Source organism: Pelobates fuscus, chromosome 2 (genome assembly GCF_036172605.1).
Source record: "Pelobates fuscus isolate aPelFus1 chromosome 2, aPelFus1.pri, whole genome shotgun sequence".
Taxonomy (NCBI): domain Eukaryota; kingdom Metazoa; phylum Chordata; class Amphibia; order Anura; family Pelobatidae; genus Pelobates; species Pelobates fuscus.
This window is the reverse complement of record NC_086318.1, coordinates 208,020,429-208,046,032: the sequence shown is the minus strand read 5'-3', so window position 1 is coordinate 208,046,032 and position 25,604 is coordinate 208,020,429.

Genomic DNA, 25,604 nt, shown 5'->3' with positions numbered 1-25,604 from the left:
ATTCAAACACAGATCGAATAAAAGTATATATATATATAACAAACAATATAGTATACATCAATAAAATATACCTTAAACAAGGCAGCTGCACATTTGCAAGTAGGCAAGAGACATGCAGTGGTAATTACACTAGTGGAGAAATTGAAACTAAAAACAGAAGGACTGTTTAGGCCTAAAATAATATTAACTGGTGCAACTCCAACAACATACTCCCCCAAAGGTCTGACTCCTCTGTATATTATGTATCCCATTTGGCGACCAATGTGTTAGAGTGGTGCTGGTCACAAACACTGCAAGGCTAACCATATGGAGAATGTAACCCTATATGCGGTCCGCCCCGGGTGATACTCACTGGGGGCAGTGCCCGGGGCGCACATTCATGCCGAATATTCAAGCCGTTTGCAGGAGTCTCCACATCCAGCAGCAGCATGTCCGCTGTTCTTGCAATCCGCATTAAAAAAAATGCAAACCCTGCTAAATAAGTGTGTGTGTTTTTTTTACATTTTAAAATTGCGGAGGGTGGGGGGGCAATATGAGATCCGCCCTGGGTGCCAAATGCTCCAGGTATGCCCTGTGCGTTGGTGCTGTGGCCACACCGGTCACACGATGCGGACCATAGCTCCATCTTGGATTTTTGTGAACACACTAATAAAGTTATTTATATGTGCCTTAATGCTCTACCTTCCCTAAAGCTTGTTTTTTTTTTAACTATAAACATACAATTGAAATAGCCATCCTCCCCTTAAACATCTGAGAAATTTTTTTTTTATTTTTTTTTCTGTTAATTAGCCAATTTTTATGTGTCTATGATGTCACATGGCCATTATTTTCAAATTTAATAATACCTTTTTTTAAGTAGTTAAGGTCTCAGAGTTCTGTAATACACTTTGATAAAGCCCACTCTAACGTGAAACATGTTAGCGTACTATTGAACATATTTTTAATATTACTTTTATTATATATTTTTATTGTTTTTTACAAACAAAGTACTTTTTTTTTTCATTTTGAACATTACAATTGCTGCCTGTTTCCTGGCCCTTATATCCTTAATGGGGATATAAACCACCTATGCACTTAGGATTGAGCAATCCTAATTACTACACAGTGAGCACTATATACATATTTTTTTACTCTCTTCTAAACCTGCACAGAGAGTACCTGCACTACCAACATATCCTAGAGTAGGGATCACACCACTCCACTCTTTACCCTAGGAGCCACTGCTGGGCTCCAATATTTGTGAGTGTAAACTTTTAAAATTACTTAACTCTGGAATTTTATCCCCTATACTATAATAATAATAATAATATATTGTTTTATTAGTTCTCCTTTTATGTATACAGGATCTCTCATAAGGAATAACTACAGGATACACTATAGACTACACTATATTACTAGGAGGGATCATGTCAGGGGTGGTGGTCCAATAACCAGTGTGCCTGATCTTAGTAGGAGTCACTGTGTGAAAATGGATTATTAGGGCCTGGTGCAAGGTAACCGCACACCCCCTGGTGTTGAGCAACAGCATTTGTGTGGCCACATTCCAGGGCCCTAATGCGGCTTCTGTGGATCCCAGGTGCCAGATGACAATAAGCAGACCTCCCAGGAACTCGATAGGGAGGCTCTGCAGCAGACATGTATCCAGCACAGAAACAAGGTAAGACTAGAATAGACCCCGAACAAGAAAACAAGACAAAACTAGGAGAACCCAGAACTGGAGCAGGACAGGAAGCAGAACCCAGAACATGTACACAATACATGAGGAAAACAAGAACAGGGCAGGGCAGGACTGTACATGAACTGGGAATACAAGACAAAATAAAACAAGACAAAGGATACAAGGCAAAACAAGAGGAGACATAACTAAGTACTATATATGTAAAACATTGGAGATTTAGACATACATAAATGGCCAAGATGTATGCAGCCCACCACTGCAACAAAGTACTCCAATTACAGTGGGTTCTTAGACTGCCTAGATATGCATGACTAAATAAACAATAATAAAACACACACAGTACTTACCTGCAAAAAAGGGGCAGAGGACTTGGATCAACTACCTGCAGGAACCAACTGAAACAAAAGGATTAATGGAAAATGAAAGGGTGTGGCAACATAAAACAAATATATAAAGGAATCCAGGAGACTGGGAATTCCAGGAACAGAATAAAGGAATTAACCCAGAAAACCCAGCATAAAGAAAACCAGACAAGGAATAGAGAACCAGAAAAAACAAGAAAAACTAAACAAGAATTGTAAAAAAAATACTGGATACCAGAAGCCAAGGCCAGACAATTCAGCTGAACAGGAGGTGACAGATCATAGTGCCAGAGGTTCTGGATTTTACCAAAAAAGAGACTTACTATTATCCTTCACTTTTCTCTTTTTCTGTCATTTCATAAAATGACTAAGGACATTTAAGGTGCTCCATCTACTCCTCTGCTTCACCTGTCAGATTTTTCACAGAACCAAAGTTCAAATGCACTGATTCTACTTCCAAATATTACATTTATGAAGGTTAAGTCAACTCAAAGGGAACTAAGAATTTGAGTTAAAACAGGTATAAGCCCACAAACTCCATTCCCACCTACTCCATTCCCACCTACTTCCCACTTTTAGCATCCCATGAATAGGTGAATGCTGTCGCTGTGGTATGTTAAGGTATTGGGGTTTAACTTAGAAAAGAGGATAGGAGTAAAAGGAAAAATGTCATCCCACTGCTTTAATGCAGTCCCACATTAACTATAGCCCACAGAGGAAGAAAATAATTATTATTAGCCAATCTCCTCCAGTGCTAATAAGGGTCCTCCCAATCCAAACAGTGCTGTTCAAACTGTGCTATTCTTCGCCTTCATCAAGAGTCAAATAGTCTTTGTGCCATGACTGTTGTTAAATGGTAGAGAATAGATAGAATAGGCAGACTCAAGCACAGACTCCTCCCTTGTAGTAATGTCACGCCCTGTAGACAGCATTTTGCCCACCAGACATCAGGCATAGCCCGCTGGTCACCACAGTCAGGCATTTACCCAGGCAAGCCTCCAACCAGTACTGCTGTAATTATATGTCAGTTGGGTGTAAGATGTTGTCTGTGGGACCTCCCTTTTATAGTTTGCTGCATTCTGTACAGTTACACATGTGCTTTATCTACCATGAAAACAAACAAGTAAAATCTGCCCAATAATGCCTTAATGGAAACTTCCTCTCCTGGTATCAGACTGTCACAGAATTTCTTGGTGGATGTGGTGGAACTCCAACAATATATTGTTTAGCCAGCTTGAGTGCACTAGGCCTGCAACCTGCAGATGTGCTCAACAGGTGGCCCTCCCACTTGGGGTCATCCAAAGGGCTTCATCAAGTGCACAACACTTGGTACAGCACAACAAGATCCCTGTTAGACTACTAGTGCTGGGAGGAATGAGTTCAGTTCCCTCCCAACTAAAAGAGAGCTACAAGGGGTGCGAGAGGAGGCAGAAAGGAAAGATAGCCTGGGACAGACTCCCGGCCCTCAGCCAGATGAACTGGATCCCAGGAAAGTCAAAATCCTGCATTCAAAAGGGATGGAAACAGGAGGGTGTATAAACATATGTGTGTGTGTCTGTGTGCATGTGTATCTGTGTCTCGGTATAACAGAAAGGTGAACAGCGCTAATAATCAGAAATATACATACGTATAATGAAATACTGGCCAACGAAGTAGCTTAAAAAAAAAAAGGAACAGAAATACAATAATGGTACAGTATGTATGAACAATATAACTAGATGAAAATAGAGGTGTTGAATTCACACTCACACTTTTTAGAGCTATATCAGCTTGGTTTTGTAAGCCTGGACGGAACAATCCCCGTCTGTGGATTTCTTGGAGTTCAAGATCGTTGAGGGACTTATAGGTATAGATGTTCGTTATATGTAAAACAGAAATAGAATGCACCACATGGTATAGTATGTATATATAAAATAATTCAGTAAAATGGATGAGTTTCAGGTGGAACAATCCCCACCTTGGGATATACTGGACCCAGGTATAGCAGCAAAACAATGATGAATAGGAAGGAGGACAAGAAAGATGACTGGATATGTATAAAAATATATATACTTTATTACAAATTAATAAAAAGTGAAGATTACAAATTATAAAACCAGTCCTGTTAAAAAGTCCAAAATTCTTGACGTGTTTCGACAAAGCTTTTTCAAAAGTGAATGCTTGCTGCTTTGGGTCCTCAAGTTTAAATGCCTTCCCTGATGGTGAAAATCGATTCCGCTGTGTGCAATCCGTCATTTCCGGTTTTGTCAAAGTGGCATGAGCGGAAGTCCTCCGGACGCCATTTTAAGTGTGGGCAATTGGCGAAAAAATTTGAAATAGGGATCAGGGATATGAAAATTTAAAAATACATAATAGTAAGTCGAATTCGATAATAGTTTAAGTGGTTACAGTGCTGGACAGACATAAGATGTATAAATAACATAAAAAGTATAGTTTTTTTGATTCCAACTTCTTAATGATGGCATAAACGGAAATATTCCGGCCGCCATTTTTAGTATGGGCTAATGTCAAAAATAGAAATCAGAGGTTAGAAAGTCAGAGGGGAGCATATTCCAAACGTAAAAGAAACATATATATACAACTAGGGAGAGTATAAATAACATAAGGAATACAGTAATATCTACATAAACAGATATAGACACCCTTATTAAAAATTAATATTTATAAGAAATGAACCAGGTCGAATTCTATGTTGAGCCCATTTGGGTGGAGGGTGTCTAAACGATAAACCCACTCCATTTCTAATTTTCCAATATTTCTAATAATATCGCCCCCTCTCCAGTGTGGTTTATATTTAGCAATACCCAAACATTTTAAGAGACCAGGATCTTTATTGTGCTGTTAGAAATGTGCGGATACAGAGTGTTTTTTGTAACCTTTTTCAATATTGCGACAATGTTCGCTGATTCTTACTTTCAAGGGTCTTATTGTTCTTCCGATGTATTGCAGTCTGCATGGACATTCTAACATATAGACTACATTATTGCTATTGCACGTTATGATCTCATTGATATTAAAAAGTTTTTGGTTTCTATTTCCATTTTGTGTGTTTTTCTACATGATATACACGTATTACATCTAAAAAAACCTTTATTTATAGTTAAAAACTTATTTGATATTTTGATTCCTAGTGAAGTTTTTTGTGAGTTGTAATTTTAGATTGGGTGCACCTCTATATATTATAGTGGGTTTATCTGGTAGGGCTTTATTTAATATTGGATCCTCTTTAAGTAAATGCCAGTTTTTGTTAATTATTTTTTTGATATGTTTATTTTTGTTATTATAATCTGACTTTTTTTATTGCGGTCATGTTTCCTTCCTGCCCTTCTTCCTCTAGGGACCTTTTCCCCTTTACTCCCATCATAGGCCAGAAAAGGTCCCTAGAGGAAGAAGGGCAGGAAGGAAACATGACCGCAATAAAAAAAGTCAGATCAGACCGATTTTAAAAAAAGATGAAAAAACAGACAATTATGGCATTTTCAACTTGTTTAACAAAGCATTAACCAGCATACAAATACATGTTTTAAAAAAGGGACTTAAATACGCACCAACAAAAACTTTTAACAGTTTTCAGGCTTTTATTGACGTAAATAAATTTATAAGAAACGCGACTTTGAAAAGATTCTATGTATCCAAAAATCCAGAAGAAAACAAAGCTGTAACTGAAATCGATTTGAATAAAAATGTTTATAAAAATAGTTTTCTAAAAAAGAGATCAACTTTTTACCCATCCTACTATAAATCTGGGGCATTAGAAATTTTCAAAAAAAAAAGGTAAATAGAGAACTTGGAAAATTAGAAACTAACCACAAATACGACAAATTCAATTTAAATAAAAAAGAAAGGGAAGCCATTAAACTCTTAAAAGAAGATGAATCTATTGTAATAAAACCGGCCGACAAGGGGAGGGTTAGTTATTTTATCAAAAGAGATGTATGAGACTGAGGCCTACAAACAACTAAACGACCCACAAACGTACACCAAACTAAAAAAAGATCCCACAAGTGATATTGAGATGTTATTAATAAATCTTTTAAGAGAGGGTAAAGATGAGGGGATTTTGACTCCAAAAGAATTTGACTACATTAACACCCTATATCCTAAGATCCCTGTAATATATTTTCTCCCAAAGATTCACAAAGACCCAATTAACCCACCCGGAAGACCCATCGTCTCTGGCATAGATTCAATCCTGGCGAACCTTTCCGAATATATAGACATCATGCTTCAGCCATATGTGAAACTAAGTAAATCTTCTCTAAAAGACACCATAGACCTTCTGAATATACTAAAAAACATCACATGGAAAGATAACTACATCCTCATTACCTGTGATGTAAAATCATTATATACAATAATTCCACATATAAAAGGGATCTCAGCGGTTAAATCAATTTTAGAAAAATACAAAGATATGAACTCTGCTCAAGTCGAATTTATTTTAAAGGGAATAGACCTCATTTTACACCACAACTACTTTTGGTTTGCAGATGATTTTTATCTCCAGATCACAGGGACAGCAATGGGAACCAGGTTTGCACCCAGTTATGCCAACCTATTCATGACAGAATGGGAAGACAGATGGATATGGGAAGGGCATGACTGGTGCGCAAACCTGGTTTCATATCATCAATATATCGATGATCTCCTCTTTATATGGGAAGGATCTATGTCTACAGCAGAATCTTTTATCAATTACCTAAATCAGAATAATGAAGGCATCATTTTAACCTCAAACTTCAGTAAACAAACGGTCACTTTTTTAGATTTAGAACTTTATGTCAAAGAGAACGCACTTTACACAAGAACCCATTTTAAAGAAGTACATACAAACACTTTTATTAGTTATGACAGTTGTCATAACCCCATATGGCTTAATGGAATACCCAAAAGCCAATTTCTCAGACTGAAAAGAAATTGCTCAGAAGCTTCAGTATTCCACACTCAAGCTACAAATATGAAACATAAGTTTATACAAAAAGGTTATAACCCCGAAACAATAGACAAAACAATAATATCAATAGATGAAACACAGAGAGAATCATTATTGCTTCAGAAACCACCTAAGGATCCTCAAACCAATACATTCACTCTCCCCCTTATATTCGATTAATATAACAAAAATAAAAAATAATTAACAAAAACTGGCATTTACTTAAAGAGGATCCAATATTAAATAAAGCCTTACCAGATAAACCCACTATAATATATAGAGGTGCACCCAATCTAAAATTACAACTCACAAAAAACTTCACTAGGAATCAAAATCCACAAAAAAAATTTTTTTTTAACTATAAATAAAGTTTTTTTTGCTGTAATACGTGTATATCATGTAAAAAAACACACAAAATGGAAAAATGAACATCAGAGTTCAAGTCAAATAGAAACCAAAAACTTTTTAATATCAATGAGATCATAACATTCAATAGCAATAATGTAGTCTATATGTTAGAATGTCCATGCGGACTGCAATACATCGGAAGAACAATAAGACCCTTGAAAGTAAGAATCAGCGAACATTGTCGCAATATTGAAAAAGGTTACAAAAACCACTCTGTATCTGCATATTTCTTACAGCACAATAAAGATCCTGGTCTCTTAAAATGTTTGGGTATTGCTAAATATAAACCACACTGGAGAGGGGGCGATATTATTAGAAATATTGGAAAATTAGAAATGGAGTGGGTTTATCGTTTAGACACCCTCCACCCAAATGGGCTCAACATAGAATTCGACCTGGTTCATTTCTTATAAATATTAATTTTTAATAAGGGTGTCTATATCTGTTTATGTAGATATTACTGTATTCCTTATGTTATTTATACTCTCCCTAGTTGTATATATATGTTTCTTTTACGTTTGGAATATGCTCCCCTCTGACTTTCTAACCTCTGATTTCTATTTTTGACATTAGCCCATACTAAAAATGGCGGCCGGAATATTTCCGTTTATGCCATCATTAAGAAGTTGGAATCAAAAAAACTATACTTTTTATGTTATTTATACATCTTATGTCTGTCCAGCACTGTAACCACTTAAACTATTATCGAATTCGACTTACTATTATGTATTTTTAAATCTTCATATCCCTGATCCCTATTTTGAATTTTTTCGCCAATTGCCCACACTTAAAATGGCGTCCGGAGGACTTCCGCTCATGCCACTTTGACAAAACCGGAAATGACGGATTGCACACAGCGGAATCGATTTTCACCATCAGGGAAGGCATTTAAACTTGAGGACCCAAAGCAGCAAGCATTCACTTTTGAAAAAGCTTTGTCGAAACGCGTCAAGAATTTTTTACTTTTTAACAGGACTGGTTTTATAATTTGTAATCTTCACTTTTTATTAATTTGTAATAAAGTATATATATTTTTATACATATCCAGTCATCTTTCTTGTCCTCCTTCCTATTCATCATTGTTTTGCTGCTATACCTGGGTCCAGTATATCCCAAGGTGGGGATTGTTCCACCTGAAACTCATCCATTTTACTGAATTATTTTATATATACATACTATACCATGTGGTGCATTCTATTTCTGTTTTACATATAACGAACATCTATACCTATAAGTCCCTCAACGATCTTGAACTTCAAGAAATCCACAGACGGGGATTATTCCGTCCAGGCTTACCAAACCGAGCTGATATAGCTCTAAAAAGTGTGAGTGTGAATTCAACACCTCTATTTTCATCTAGTTATATTGTTAATACATACTGTACCATTATTGTATTTCTGTTCCTTTTTTTTTTAAGCTACTTCGTTGGCCAGTATTTCATTATACGTATGTATATTTCTGATTATTAGCGCTGTTCACCTTTCTGTTATACCGAGACACAGATAAATTGTGCTTCAAACTGGGTTTTTTTCTTTTTTTTTTTTTTTTTTTTTTTTTTTTTTTTCTTTTGGATCAACAGCAAAAAACAGGTGTGAGGAAGGCTGAACTTGATGGACGCAAGTCTCTTTTCAGCTATCTAACTATGTAACTATATATACACATGCACACAGACACACACACATATGTTTATACACCCTCCTGTTTCCATCCCTTTTGAATGCAGGATTTTGACTTTCCTGGGATCCAGTTCATCTGGCTGAGGGCCGGGAGTCTGTCCCAGGCTATCTTTCCTTTCTGCCTCCTCTCGCACCCCTTGTAGCTCTCTTTTAGTTGGGAGGGAACTGAACTCATTCCTCCCAGCACTAGTAGTCTAACAGGGATCTTGTTGTGCTGTATCAAGTGTTGTGCACTTGATGAAGCCCTTTGGATGACCCCAAGTGGGAGGGCCACCTGTTGAGCACCTCTGCAGGTTGCAGGCCTAGTGCACTCAAGCTGGCTAAACAATATATTGTTGGAGTTCCACCACATCCACCAAGAAATTCTGTGACAGTCTGATACCAGGAGAGGAAGTTTCCATTAAGGCATTATTGGGCAGATTTTACTTGTTTGTTTTCATGGTAGATAAAGCACATGTGTAACTGTACAGAATGCAGCAAACTATGAAAGGGAGGTCCCACAGACAGTTATTTATACATCTTATGTCTGTCCAGCACTGTAACCACTTAAACTATTATTGAATTCGACTTACTATTATGTATTTTTAAATCTTCATATCCCTGATCCCTATTTCGAATTTTTTTGCCAATTGCCCACACTTAAAATGGCGTCCGGAGGACTTCCGCTCATGCCACTTTGACGAAACCGGAAATGACGGATTGCACACAGCGGAATCGATTTTCACCATCAGGGAAGGCATTTAAACTTGAGGACCCCAAGCAGCAAGCATTCACTTTTGAAAAAGCTTCGTCGAAACGCGTCAAGTGAGGAAGCATTTTGGACTTTTTAACAGGACTGGTTTTATAATTTGTAATCTTCACTTTTTATTAATTTGTAATAAAGTATATATATTTTTATACATATCCAGTCATCTTTCTTGTCCTTTTTCCTATTCATCATTGTTTTGCTGCTATACCTGGGTCCAGTATATCCCAAGGTGGGGATTGTTCCACCTGAAACTCTCCAAACTAGAGCAGGTCCTTGCTCTAGTATATGTAAGTAGGATTATCCATTTACTGAATTATTTCATATATACATACTATACCATGTGGTGCATTCTATTTCTGTTTTACATATAACGAACATCTATACCTATAAGTCCCTCAACGATCTTGAACTCCAACAAATCCACAGACGGGGATTATTCCGTCCAGGCTTACAAAACCGAGCTGATATAGCTCTAAAAAGTGTGAGTGTGAATTCAACACCTCTATTTTCATCTAGTTATATTGTTAATACATACTGTACCATTATTGTATTTCTGTTCCTTTTTTTTTTTTTAAGCTACTTCGTTGGCCAGTATTTCATTATACATATGTATATTTCTGATTATTAGCGCTGTTCACCTTTCTGTTATACCTGTCCACCTTTTCACAAGGTTGAGGGAAGACCTTGTCGGTGAACTGCAGCTCACCCTTAAGAAGAGAGCGCTTATTTCTGTTTTTTTGTATCTGTGTCTCAGTGTATATCTGTATCTGTATATATATTTGTGTATGTGTGTACCTATCTGTGTGGCAGTATGTCTGTGTATGTGTGTATCAATGATTATGTGACTGTGTGTCTGTATCTGTGTTTGTGTGGCAATGTATGTGAGTCAGTATGTGTCAGTTTGTTGATGTTTATCTGTGTTTGTGTGGCAGTGTGCATTTGTGTGGGAGTGCTTGTTTATATGTGCATACATCTGAGCATTCAAAAACCAACACAACATACACATACAATATTGTTATTAACCCCTTAAGGACACATGACGTGCCTGACACGTCATGATTCCCTTTTATTCCAGAAGTTTGGTCCTTAAGGGGTTAAACAGCAACAATATATATAAGTACAACCCTGAATTCACATACATATATATCAAAACATGGTTACATTCAAACACACAGACACTTTTTACATATACATACTTTCCTATAAACAGTAATTAGCCGTCAAGGCACTAGATAATGCACGTATAAATTATATAATACCATGTAGTACCCAGTATAGAATATACACAGATACATGACATTGATAAAATAAAAAGTAATAAACAAAAGGACATACACATTTAACAATTTCAAGGAACATTTTTTTTTTACAAGAAAAAGTAGAACACATTTTATTACCATTTAAACATGGTAGAGAATAAGAAAAAGTAGAAACTTGTTAATGTGGCAGAGAACCATAATCGGGACATTATGTCTGTGTAGGAAGTCATTTTGGAAGTAATCATTCTAAGGCTATCTGATCTGAATATATCTGGAGGATACAAATTTTGTGAGGATGTAATTTGTTCCTCCATATATCTGATGTCTTCTAACCTGCTATTCAGCCAATGAGAGTATGTGATGTGATTTCCAAAAAGTGGGTGTGACGAAGTGCCCTTCGCCACTTGAGCCTGGAGAGGCTTGCTTGCCAGCCTACTGCCCTGTGACTATGGCCCTGGGGTGTATGGCCCTTTAAAACCAATACTTGGTCTTATGGACTTTTATTTGGACTAATGCTGGCCCTTTAAAAACAGTGTATGGACATATTGAAACTTTTGGGACACTCTTTCTGCCCCTTTGAATCCATGGGAAGGTGTACCTCTTCCCCTTCCCCTGTCCCATTGTTCTCCAGCAGGGCGTTGTCCCAGGGACACTGCCAAACCAGTTGGAACTGGCTGCTTTGTCCCTCCTCGGTCAAAATATGACTTCCACCTATCTCCTGAACTACTTAACCGACTCAAGTGAATTTTTGATATGTTTGTCCCCAAATTATGCTCGTTATAAAAATATTATTGATATCGCATGTAAACTCACAAAGTTACAAAAATGGCCTAAAAGTATGTTTTTTAGCTTGGAGATAATTGAGTTGATACAGTAATTAACTCAATTACCTCCCAAGCAGAGGGGAGGATTCTCATTGTAAAAAGTGGGTGTGCTTATCCATGCTCCTTTATTTTATTGGTTGTTAAATTTACAGTTCCAGTGCCCCACAATGTCCACGTGGGTGGTTACCTTGCTGGGAAAGTTGTATATAAGCAGGAATAAACGCTCATTGGAGTCAGTTCTTCTTCACCTTCAACACGTAGTCTTGTCTCGTGATTAGAGGGGACAGCTATACTCACACTGGGGATTGCTATGTTCTGCATACTCCCCTGAGCTTTAATCACTTAGCTCTTTTAAGAGCTTGTTCCTGATACGCTCTTCTGGAGGAGAGGTCTTTCCCACACGGTCCTGGAGGACTGAAGCTGATCCAGGGTGGACAGAAGCCGGCGAGACTCCAGTTAAGCTACGGCGGTTGTGAAGTCTTTGGTGGTTGTGGTGTCTGGTGCAGTGTTTGTGGTCCTCGGCGCAAGCTAGGAAGCGGCCATCAACGGAAGGTACTCGGTCGGAGTACGGGGAGTTCCGTTACAGTGGGGATCAGAATTTTGCTTGCTAGTAATAAGTGGGAGAGAAAATGACTTACAGAGCTTAGAAATTGGACATGAGTTATGGAGTAACAAAGACTATGTTGGTGTAGAAATCAATCTTTTGGAGTACAACCTTGAATAAAATTGTTATTAGAGGACATTGCCACCCATTTATGTAAAAGAATGCCTTGTCCATTATTAGAGTTCCAACAGAACTTATGCAACATAATGGTAGAATAATAACATCATGAGAACAATTTCATAGTTTTCATAATCAAGCTAAAATCATTAAAGCCAGTTTCAAAGATAAAGACTAAAATAAGCAAGCATTGGAGAAAGCACACTTCGAAGTGGGTCAAATTAATAAAGAAACTTTTAGATTATAAAAATATAAAAACAGAAATCAGAACTATTAAATATACCAATTTGTAATTTTATCTTTTCAATTATAAACAGGTGAAGTAATTTCATAACGAAGTACTGGCCAATTTTAAGGAATGACCCATTAGTGTATAATAAGCAAGAGAACTACAGATTGTCTATCAGGGAGTACCACATTTAAGATCAAAATTTGTACATAATTACACTTGACCTCAGTCTAAACAAATCTTTTTAACCCACTCAAATGGTTTTTGTGGCTGTGGTATTTGTCTAGCTGCAAAAAGTCAGGCAGCAAAAAGATACATTAGCTCATTTAGTTTTAAATAAAGTATATGGCATAAAACAATTTGTAGCTTGCCACACTAAAAATGCAGTTTATATAGTGAAATGTCCACACAATTTATATCATGTAGGGAGAATTACAGGTGCCCTGCATTTTCGTATAAAAGAAAATGTAAGAAATATTATGAAGGGATATGAAAAAAAAAAAAACAGTTTATAACTTTATATTTGTTTATGGTTGTAACCCACAAGGACAGGGCAATCCGAAACTCAACAAAAAATTTGAGAGGCAATCATTTATTAAAGATTAGTTTGGGCTTAGGTGAAGTGGATATTTACTTTAAATATATAGACCACACATGGATTAAATAGAGATTTTGAATTGTCACTATTCTACAACTGTTTTTACCCATATTGAAGAAAGGCTATTAAAAAGTAGTTTTGCACAATATTTGTTCATATATTTATTATATAGATTATATAGATTGCTTATAGTTTTCATGGAGGTTTTCTGAGATCTGTGTGGAGTTATCTTATGGAACAATCTTCCAGTTTTACAACGTGGATTTATAAATGATTATTTAAATACTCAAATACTCAAATAATTTTTTTAAGTATTTCATTTTTTTTATATTGAATTGCATGTACAGTACAAACACTGCAGGAAATGCTGCACAGTGTAGTACAGAATGTTCATCAGGCGGATAATTTACACAGAGTATCTAAAAATGTTGCCAGCTAAGCAACCATACTAGATATATAAATGCTTTAACCTCTCTATATTGCATTTCCCAGTGAAGGACTAGTAAATCACTGAGGGCTTATTAAGTAAAAACTCAAAAATAAGTGGATCAGGGACAACTCCTGGTAAATTAAAATAGTATGGTTATTATATTGAAGTGGAGCTGCAGCTCTTGCTTTATGTACATGTTCTTCCATGAAAACAAAGTAATGACTCATGAAAACATTATCATGCTAGACTGTAAAATTAGGGCCTCAAACTCTGATGTGTATTGTCAAAAGCCACTACAATTCCATTTGATCTGATAAAAACTCAATTATAAATCAGTTTCAAACAAATTGCAATTACCGTATATACTCGAGTATAAGACGAGTTTTTCAGCACATTTTTTGTGCTGAAAAACACTCACTCGTCTTATACTCGAGTCAGTTGTCTGTATTATGGCAATTTTCATTGCCATAATACAGACAAGGACCGGGGGCTGTCAGGAAGCTGTAACTTACCTTCACCGCAGCTCCTGTCAGCTCCCTTCTCTCTCCTCCGTCCGTGCAGCTCCCAGGTCAGCTCCCTCTGCAAATCTCGCGAGAGCCGCGGGGTCAGAGCGTTGCCACGGGTTACCGTGGCAACGCTCCGCGCGGCCGCGAGAGTTGCAGAGGAAGCTGACCTGGGAGCTGTACGGACGGAGGAGAGAGAAGGGAGCTGACAGGAGCTGCGGTGAAGGTAAGTTACAGCTTCCTGACAGCCCCCCTCCTACAGCCCATCCACTGGACCACCAGGGAGTGAGAGCCCCCCTCCCTGGCCAGCTAACAAGCAGGGAGGGGGGACGAAAAAAAAAAATAATAAAAAAAAAAAAATAATAACATTAAAAAGAATATATATATTACAATAATAATTAATAAAATGCCCACCCCCACCAATGCTCTGCACTCACACACACACACACACACTGCACTCACACACACTGCACTGCATTCATACACACTGCATACATACACACATACACACACTGCATTCACACTGCACTCATACACACACTGCACTCAATTCATTATATACACACTGCACTCACACACTGCACTCATATACACACACTGCATTCATACACACACTGCATACACACTGCATACACACTGCACTCATACACACACTGCACTGCATTCATTATATACACACTGCACTCATATACACACACTGCACTCATTATATACACACTGCACTCATACACACACACTGCACTCATACACACACACTGCACTCATATACACACACTGCACTGCATTCATACATACACACTGCATTCATTATATACACACTGCACTCATACACACTGCATACACACTGCACTCATACACACACTGCACTGCATTCATTATACACACACTGCACTCATATACACGCACTGCACTCATATACACGCACTGCACTCCATTCATTATATACACACTGCATTCATACACACACTGCATACACACACAGCATTCATATACACACTGCATTCATACACACACACACTGCATTCATTATATACACACACTGTAAATAAATATTCAGTTAATATAACTTTTTTAGGATCTAATTTTATTTAGAAATTTACCAGTAGCTGCTGCATTTTCCACCTTAGTCTTATACTCGAGTCAATAAGTTTTCCCAGTTTTTTTGGGTAAAATTAGGGGCCTCGGCTTATATTCGGGTCGTCTTATACTCGAGTATATACGGTAGTCAAAATTTTGGTTGATTTTAGAATCATCAACATTCTAAATCGCTGTATGACCAAATCATGAAACAAAAAAAGTGGGCAGAGAGCAAGCCATTTAGTTTGATTCGTTAGACAGAGTTCCAGACATGGTACCCAAAAAAGATTATTGACAAAATAAAAAAAAAAGATTCATGGTTAGTGGACAACCACTAAATGTTGATTTTATTCACAGATGAAATGAAAAGTGACCAACACAGGGGTAAAGAGGAGGAGTAACTAAATAAATCCTCAATCCTGCTCCTCCTTTAAGTAAAATGTTAAAGATCATGTGAAAGTATTTTTGAAAAGTAAGATCACATGGTAAAATAATACACTAATGCAATGAAACTTAAAATAAACTGATGAGGAGGAGGAAGAAGAAATGAAAAATTGTAGATTTAAAAGGTGTTCAACCTGTTTATGCAGAACACATCACAAAGGTCCAGGAGGAGCATTTGATGGTTATGAGTTAGCCCTGCTAGGCAAATAGTCTATTATGAATAGGCCACGGTGACTTGCAGGAGTTGTTGCTCTATATCCCTTCTCGAAGGGCTGTCCTGTTCTGGGTCCTCCCCTAACTGCAGAAATCAGCAATGCCATCTCTAATGTCACTTTAACATCACCTGTATGGCCACCTGATCCTTACAGTCTGGTACCAGAACAAATTCTACATTAATATCTTGCCATGTATGAGTCCCCCCTTATGTAGTCCTACAAGGTATGTCAACTGCCAGCATCACGGTTTAAATTGATGATGCACACAACCACAGGCTAAACATCCACCTTATCAACAGGCAGATGCTGCATGAAATAAGGGAAAGCACCAGAACCATGTGAGGACAGCTGTAATGCACATAGCAAAACAGGGCATTCTAAACAGCACAAAGTCAAGAATAAGCTGACAAAAGTGGGATATGTTGAAAATGCATATAGGAGCACAACATGCATAAAAAAATCCACGTGTTAAATAATAACTATATAAAAATGCAGTAAATGCATATATAAACAATCCATCACTAACAGGATACAATCACAGTAATGGGCTCAAAAGAATAAATATCAGGAGTACATTAATAATATAACACCTTCCTATAATGAATAGCATAGTAATACACCATTGGTACACATACTCAGCAGCCAGGAATTGTAGAGTTCAAAAGGAGAGCAGTGTAACACAAAAACACCAAACCCCCAGGGTTTCAGCAGAAAAGCTTGTATCAAGGTAGGATCCACCCTTTATACATGTATTTCTGCCCCAAATTTGGGGTTGGGGGGGGGGGGGTGGAGGGTGGAGGGTCTATTGTTCTTGCAGCAGTCTTCCTGCTGCAGAGAAGAAATGTGGAATGGGGCATTTCAAAGAATTTATGAGTTGGCATATACAGGGAGTGCAGAATTATTAGGCAAATGAGTATTTTGACCACATCATCCTCTTTATGCATGTTGTCTTACTCCAAGCTGTATAGGCTCGAAAGCCTACTACCAATTAAGCATATTAGGTGATGTGCATCTCTGTAATGAGAAGGGGTGTGGTCTAATGACATCAACACCTTATATCAGGTGTGCATAATTATTAGGCAACTTCCTTTCCTTTGGCAAAATGGGTCAAAAGAAGGACTTGACAGGCTCAGAAAAGTCAAAAATAGTGAGATATCTTGCAGAGGTATGCAGCACTCTTAAAATTGCAAAGCTTCTGAAGCGTGATCATCGAACAATCAAGCGTTTCATTCAAAATAGTCAACAGGGTCGCAAGAAGCGTCTGGAGAAACCAAGGCGCAAAATAACTGCCCATGAACTGAGAAAAGTCAAGCGTGCAGCTGCCAAGATGCCACTTGCCACCAGTTTGGCCATATTTCAGAGCTGCAACATCACTGGAGTGCCCAAAAGCACAAGGTGTGCAATACTCAGAGACATGGCCAAGGTAAGAAAGGCTGAAAGACGACCACCACTGAACAAGACACACAAGCTGAAATGTCAAGACTGGGCCAAGAAATATCTCAAGACTGATTTTTCTAAGGTTTTATGGACTGATGAAATGAGAGTGAGTCTTGATGGGCCAGATGGATGGATTGGTAAAGGGCAGAGAGCTCCAGTCCGACTCAGACGCCAGCAAGGTGGAGGTGGAGTACTGGTTTGGGCTGGTATCATCAAAGATGAGCTTGTGGGGCCTTTTCGGGTTGAGGAAGGAGTCAAGCTCAACTCCCAGTCCTACTGCCAGTTTCTGGAAGACACCTTCTTCAAGCAGTGGTACAGGAAGAAGTCTGCATCCTTCAAGAAAAACATGATTTTCATGCAGGACAATGCTCCATCACACGCGTCCAAGTACTCCACAGCGTGGCTGGCAAGAAAGGGTATAAAAGAAGAAAATCTAATGACATGGCCTCCTTGTTCACCTGATCTGAACCCCATTGAGAACCTGTGGTCCATCGTCAAATGTGAGATTTACAAGGAGGGAAAACAGTACACCTCTCTGAACAGTGTCTGGGAGGCTGTGGTTGCTGCTGCACGCAATGTTGATGGTGAACAGATCAAAACACTGACAAAATCCATGGATGGCAGGCTTTTGAGTGTCCTTGCAAAGAAAGGTGGCTATATTGGTCATTGATTTGTTTTTGTTATGTTTTTGAATGTCAGAAATGTATATTTGTGAATGTTGAGATGTTATATTGGTTTCACTGGTAAAAATAAATAATTGAAATGGGTATATATTTGTATTTTGTTATGTTGCCTAATAATTATGCACAGTAATAGTCACCTGCACACACAGATATCCCCCTAAAATAGCTATAACTAAAAACAAACTAAAAACTACTTCCAAAAATATTCAGCTTTGATATTAATGAGTTTTTTGGGTTCATTGAGAACATGGTTGTTGTTCAATAATAAAATTAATCCTCAAAAATACAACTTGCCTAATAATTCTGCACTCCCTGTATATATACAGTTGCATATATATATATATACAGTTGGCATATATATATACAGTTGCAAGAAAAAGTATGTGAACCCTTTGGAATAATATGGATGTTTGCACAAATTGGTCATAAAATGTGATCTGATCATCATCTAAGTCACAACAATAGGCAATCACAGTCTGCTTAAACTAATAAAACACAAAGAATGAAATGTTTCCATGTTTTTATTGAACACACCATGTAAACATTCACAGTGCAGGTGGAAAAAGTATGTGAACCCTTGGATTTAATAACTGGTTGAACCTCCTTTGGCAGCAATAACTTCAACCAAACGTTTCCTGTAGTTGCAGATCAGACGTGCACAACGGTCAGGAGTAATTCTTGACCATTCATCTTTACAGAACTGTTTCAGTTCAGCATTATTCTTGGGATGTCTGGTGTGAATCGCTTTCTTGAGGTCATGCCACAGCATCTCAATCGGGTTGAGGTCAGGACTCTGACTGAGACACTTCAGAAGGCGTATTTTCTTCTGTTTAAGCCATTCTGTTGTTGATTTACTTCTATGCTTTGGGTCATTGTCCTGGTGCAACACCCATCTTCTGTTGAGCTTTAGCTGGTAGACAGATGGCCTTAAGTTCTCCTGCAAAATATCTTGATAAACTTGGGAATTCATTTTTCCTTCAACGATAGCAATCCGTCCAGGCCCTGACGCAGCAAAGCAGCCCCAAACCATGATGCCCCCACCACCATACTTCACAGTTAGGATGAGGTTTTGATGTTGGTGTGCTGTGCCTCTTTTTCGCCACACATAGTGTTGTGTGTTTCTTCCAAACAACTCAACTTTGGTTTCATCTGTCCACAGAATATTTTGACAGTACTGCTGTGGAACATGCAGGTGCTCTTGTGCAAACTGTAAACGTGCAGCGATGTTTTATTTGGACAGCAGTGGCTTCCTCTGTTGTATCCTCACATGAAATCCATTCTTGTTTAGTGTTTTACGTATTATAGATTCGCTAACAGGGATGTTAGCATTTGCCAGTGACTTTTGTAAGTCTTTAGCTGACACTCTAGGATTCTTATTCACCTCATTGAGCAGTCTGCGCTGTGCTCTTGCAGTCATCTTTACAGGACGGCCACTCCTAGGAAGAGTAGCAGCAGTGCTAAACTTTCTCCATTTATAGACAATTTGGCTTACCGTGGACTGATGAACAGCAAGGCTTTTGGAGATACTTTTATAACCCTTTCCAGCTTTATGTAAGTCAACAATTCTTAATCGTAGGTCTTCTGAGAGCTCTTTTGTGCGAGGCATCATTCACATCAGGTAATGCTTCTTGTGAAAAGCAAACCCAGAACTGGTGTGTGTTTTTTATAGGGCAGGGCAGCTGTAACCAACACTTCCAATCTCATCTCATTGATTGGACTCCAGTTGGCTGACATCTCACTCCAATTAGCTCTTGGAGATGTCATTAGTCTAGGGGTTCACATACTTTTTCCACCTGCACTGTGAATGTTTACATGGTATGTTCAATAAAAACATGGCACCATTTCATTTTTGTGTTTTATTAGTTTAAGCAGACTGTGATTGTCTATTGTTGTGACTTAGATGACGATCAGATCACATTTTATGACCAATTTTTGCAGAAATCCATATCATTCCAAAGGGTTCACATACATGCTTGCAACTGTATATATGTATATATGTATATAACATTCTGGTTAAAGAAGTAGAGAAATCTGTAGAGTATCTCAGATTATCTGGAACAGATTGACCACAGAGCTTGATAAGATCAGTCCCGAATATGTGCAGTAATGTGTGAAAGTTGCAACTCCAGAATAGATGAGAGGAGTTAGTGTAAATTCGCGGAAGTCGAGATGGGACCAACCATGTACCTGTGGAGGAGTAACTTTCTACTGCATTCCCAGTGTGACATACAGTTAGAAGTGCCATGCATAGTATAGATTGCATTGTGTCATACAGAGAGAGAATAAAACTTGCCCAGTTATTTTCCCATTGTGACATGTACAAAGCTTGTATTTGTATTGAACTGTTATTTTCTTGTAGGATAAGTATATATTTGTATGATGACCTTGTGTGTCCTAACTGTCTTGGACTTCTGTTATGTGACATGTTACTTTGAATGACACATTCACTTTACTGGCATACAGATTCATTTTAAAAAAAAAACAACTAATTTCTCATGTCCCTTTGCTTTCTTTTTATTCTGCTTTATTTACATGTAATTGGATACACATAATATATATTTTTCCTATAGCATAATGTATGGAGAGTTACAGTTGTTAACTTGACTGAGGCAGGTTTTAATTTTGATGGTGGAGCAATTGGCACATTTGAGCATTGAGCATGAAATGAGTTGCTAAGCAGTGCTTATCCTTTTTATATTATCATCTATGGGAGACGTTAAAAATCTTGTAGGCCGGGATTCACCAGTCGCAAATGGTAACATTTTGTAATATGGAAACAAATGATTGTCGCTAATATTTGTTACACCCATATCTTAAAACTTAACAAGAGCATTGGAAATGAAGCTTAAGACATCAGGGAAAGAGAATAAGATCTTGGTATGCTAATGTGATTTGAGGATGCACTATATACATTGAAGCAAACAAAAAGTAGACATAAGAAAGACTCTTGGAAGACTCCATTCCTAGCTTCTACCTAGCTGTGTTTTAAAAACGTTAAACCCTCATTTAGTCAACACTATAAGTACCAAAAACAGTGGTGAGTACATGAGATTTGTTTTGCCTTTGGAATCTTTTTAATGGAGAATTCAGCTTTGGAGAAAAGCAGAAATATTTTTATGTATATTTCTGTAAACGTTGTAGCAAATACGAACGCATCAAATAAAGCAGAAAAAAAAATGCTTTTATGGTCATTTTGAGCAGTACTTTTTATGGTTATGCACACAGGAAAACTAAAATAATCTTAGTAAAAAAAATAGCATGTTAAAGTTCAACTAAACATTATTGAGTTAAATATGTGTGCTTGGAAATCTGAGGATAAAGACAAAAGTAATTACTCTAGAAATGAAATTTCTGCTGTAAAGTTTTAAAATGAATGTTGCTACTGCTCATAAATGCATCATTTTTTGTAAATGTGCTAAAAAAAAAAGCATCCAGGGTAAGTATTGTGTGCCTGTGAACAAAACTATTTTAAATTACAAGTAAAAATGTTGCAAGTGAATGAAAATATGAAAATATGAATGAAAATATGATGTTGGGAATAGTATTGTACTTTTCCTGAAAGTGGAGTAAATAAATAATATTGCAGATGTTACCATAGCAACAGTTAATTTTTTTTCATTTTTGTTATTTTCACACCAGTGGACCATTGTCACTGCTCACCAATATCACCCAATCAATCACATGTTGATTTTTTGGTTTGAATATCAGGAATATTCCCATGATGACTAGTAGTATTTCCTGATTGGGAATAGAAAAAAAAAAAAATAGCCCCTTATAAAACAATATTTATTACTCTACTACCTACATACTGTATAATTGTATGATGTTTCCCCTTGTTCCACACTACACCTTTTAAAAAAAAATTGTGCAAGTTTTATCTGTCAACCACTCCATATGTCAACTATGTACTAAACTGCTTGTGTCAACAGCTGTCGTGGCATGACATAATTGTATGTTCACCTTTGCGCAACAAAAATAAAGAATTTAAAAAAAACAAACAAAAAAAAAAACAACAATATTTATGGGCTGCGGAGGAAGGAGTCAGGGTCCGCTGCTGATGTGAGTCGGCGGGTGGTCTCGCCTTAGGTGGCAACTAGTGTGTGGGATGGTCCCCATCTGTATTGGACGCTTGCCTCTTGGAGGGTCTTGGTGACCTGGTTGACTGAGCGTCTCCACTCCAGCGTTGCCCTGCAGAGATCCTGTAGGAAGGGGAGTTGGGTGTCTTTAAATGGAAGCGGGCACTTGTTCTTGATGGCTTCCATTACAGCCTGTTTAACTCAGAGAGACTGGAATCGGAGGAGGACATAGCAGGGTGCATCTGCTAGTGCCCTGGGAGACTTGGGGAGTCTGTGTATTCCGTCCACTTGTAGGATCTTCACCTGCTTGGGGTGCAGGACCTCCGATAGAAGGCGTCTGACAAAGTGGGGTAGCTCGCCGTCGGTAACTGTTTCGGTGATGCCTCTGACTTTGATGTTGGGACGTCTCCTAGCGTTGTCCATTGCCTCCACTCTGGCCTGCAAGGCTTGGTGTGAGCTTTGTAATTGTCGTATTTGCTCCGTTGCACCCATTTATCGTTGTGCTATGGAGGAGATATCTTCCTCCATGGCCTTCACCCTGTCTGTTACGGCCGTGACCTCATACGTACGGTTATTGTTAAAGGACCACTATAGGCTCCCAGACCACTTCAGCTTAATGAAGTGGTCTGGGTGCCAGGTCAATCTAGGATTAACCCTTTCTGCTGTAAACATAGCAGTTTCAGAGAAACTGCTATGTTTACAAATGGGTTAATTCAGCCTCTAGTGGCTGTCTCATTGACAGCCGCTAGAGGTGCTTCCGCGCTTCTCACTGTGATTTTCACAGTGAGAAGACACCAGCGTCCATAGGAAAGCATTGAGAATGCTTTCCTATGAGACTGGCTGAATGCGCTCTTGCCACGCATGCGCATTCAGCCGATCGCTGGAAAGAAGGAGGAGAGTCCCCAGCGCCGAGGGAACCCGGCGCTGGAAAAAAGGTAAGGGATTAACCCCTTCCTCACCCTAGAGCCCAGCAGGAGGGGGGTCCAGAGGGTGAGGGGGACCCAAGGACCCTATAGAGCCAGGAAAACAAGTATGTTTTCCTGGCACAATAGTGGTCCTTTGACAAGGCTCAGTATGAACCCTAGCCTTTATTCAGGACACTTGTTTAGGATAGGGGCAGCATCTACGGCATCGAGCCAGGACGTTCCAGTCAATGTCATTAAAACGCTAGGTCACTTCTTTTTTCAGCCCCAAAAAAGGTCAAATCAAAATCCAGAATAACCGACGCACTTTAAAAAAAAAAAACAGCGCAAACAATAAATACATCTATTTTCACCCATGGAGGGCTCCGCGCAGACTGAGCTTTGCAGAGCAGGGAAGGCTTATAAAGCCTTGCCCTGCCCTGCAATTAGGCTCAGAGCACTCTGATTGGTGTGTTTAAGCCATCCAGTCAGAGTGCTCTGACAGGTAAATGAAGAGACTGACAGGTAAGTCTCTATTTACCTGTCACAGCACTCTGATTGGTTGGCTTGAAATCCACCAATCAGAGTGCTCCGTGTCATTTTACACAGTGTGGGAAAGTTCATTGGAATTTTCCCACACTGAGTAAAATGACACAGAGCACTTTGGTTGGTGGATTAAGTAACCAATCAGAGTGATCTGTGTCATTTTACACAGCGTGGGAAAATTCTAAGAACTTTCCCATGCTATAAAATGACACAGAGCACTCTGATTGGTTAGCTTGAAATCCAGCTAAAAGTTTGGGTCCCCATTGACTTCAATGGGGTTCGGATTTGGGGTCAATTTCGGGGGCAAGTTTGAAGCCGACCCCGGACTTTGATTCAAAGCTCGGCCGATCCTGCCGGACCCGAACATCCAGGTGTCCGCTCAACTCTATCAGTAACACATAACAGGAACTGAAAAATAACAAAAAAAAAAGGACTTCCAAAACGTTTGGCAAAGACTGCTAGAAGTAGGGCATGGAAAGTGTTAAAATGCCACCATTTGAAATACCCTAGGGTGTCTACTTTTCAAAAATATATGGTTTGATGGGGATAAATTACAATGGCCGGCTTCAAAAATCTCTCAAATAGGACATGGGTGCATGATGACCAGCTGTGAAAATTCCAAGTTGGAAAACTGGAATGTGCACCCTCAAAATAAGGTCACACCTATACATGGGGGGCATCACTGTACTCAGGAGATGCTGCTGAACACATATTGAGTTATTCTTTTGCAGTAACACTAAAAGTTCTCCGTACATGTATTCTTAAATTGCTGTGTTTGTAAAAAAAAATCACCAATTATTATTATTTTAAATTTGGCATAGATTGGTGGTAAAATGGTTGCATGAAAAGAGTCAAAATACACCAAGTTTAATACCTTAGGTTGTCTTCTTTTAAAAAAATATATACATGTTGAAGGGTTATTCAGGGATTCCTGACAGATATCAGTGTTACAATGTAATGTAACAGCGTGGATTTTGAAAAAAAAATGGTTTGGAAATAGCAAAGTACTAATTGTACTTATAGCCCTATAACTTTCCAAAAATAGCTAAGAACATTGAGCATTTCTAAACTTAGGACAACATTTAAAAACTATTTAGCATGTTTTTTTTTGTGGTTGTAGATGTGTAACAGATTTTGGGGGTTAAAGTTAGAAAAAAGTGTTTTTTTTTTAACATTTTTTCATCATATTTTATAATTTTTTTAATAGTAAATTATATGATATAATGAAAATAATGGTATCTTTTGAAAAAAATATTTAATGGCGAGAAAAATGGTATATGTGTGGGTACAGTAAATGAGTAAGAGGAAAATTACAGCTAAACACAAACACCGCAGAAATTTAAAAAGAGCCCTGGTCCTTAACGGTAAGAACATGGAAAAAATGGTCTGTAACTAAGGGGTTAAAGTGTCCCTCTTGGTCCATTTGAAGTGTTGGGAGATATAAATGCTAGGAAATATCATGGAAACTGACTTTTAAGTTTAAGTAAATTTAGCAGAGGTGTGCCGATTTATAAATCAATGGAATACTCAGAAAATAGCAGTTGGGGGGGGGGAGACCTTTTACAAATCAATTATCTTGGATTACATTTTGCAATCATTTATTCCAAGATGGATCCAAATAGTCAACATTACTATCAGTGCCTTGGAGTATTGTACTAGAGAGAATACTATTAACAACTGAAGTTAAGTTCATTTTAAGTTGAAACTGTTTGTAAAAAGGCTCTTTTGAATACTGGGATTAGAGACTATAATATTACATGTTGTTCTATTCAGTAACCTACACTTAGAGTGACTTACAATAGAATATATTTATTCAACAATATAACACGTGAATGTGAGTGGTAAGAGAGGCATT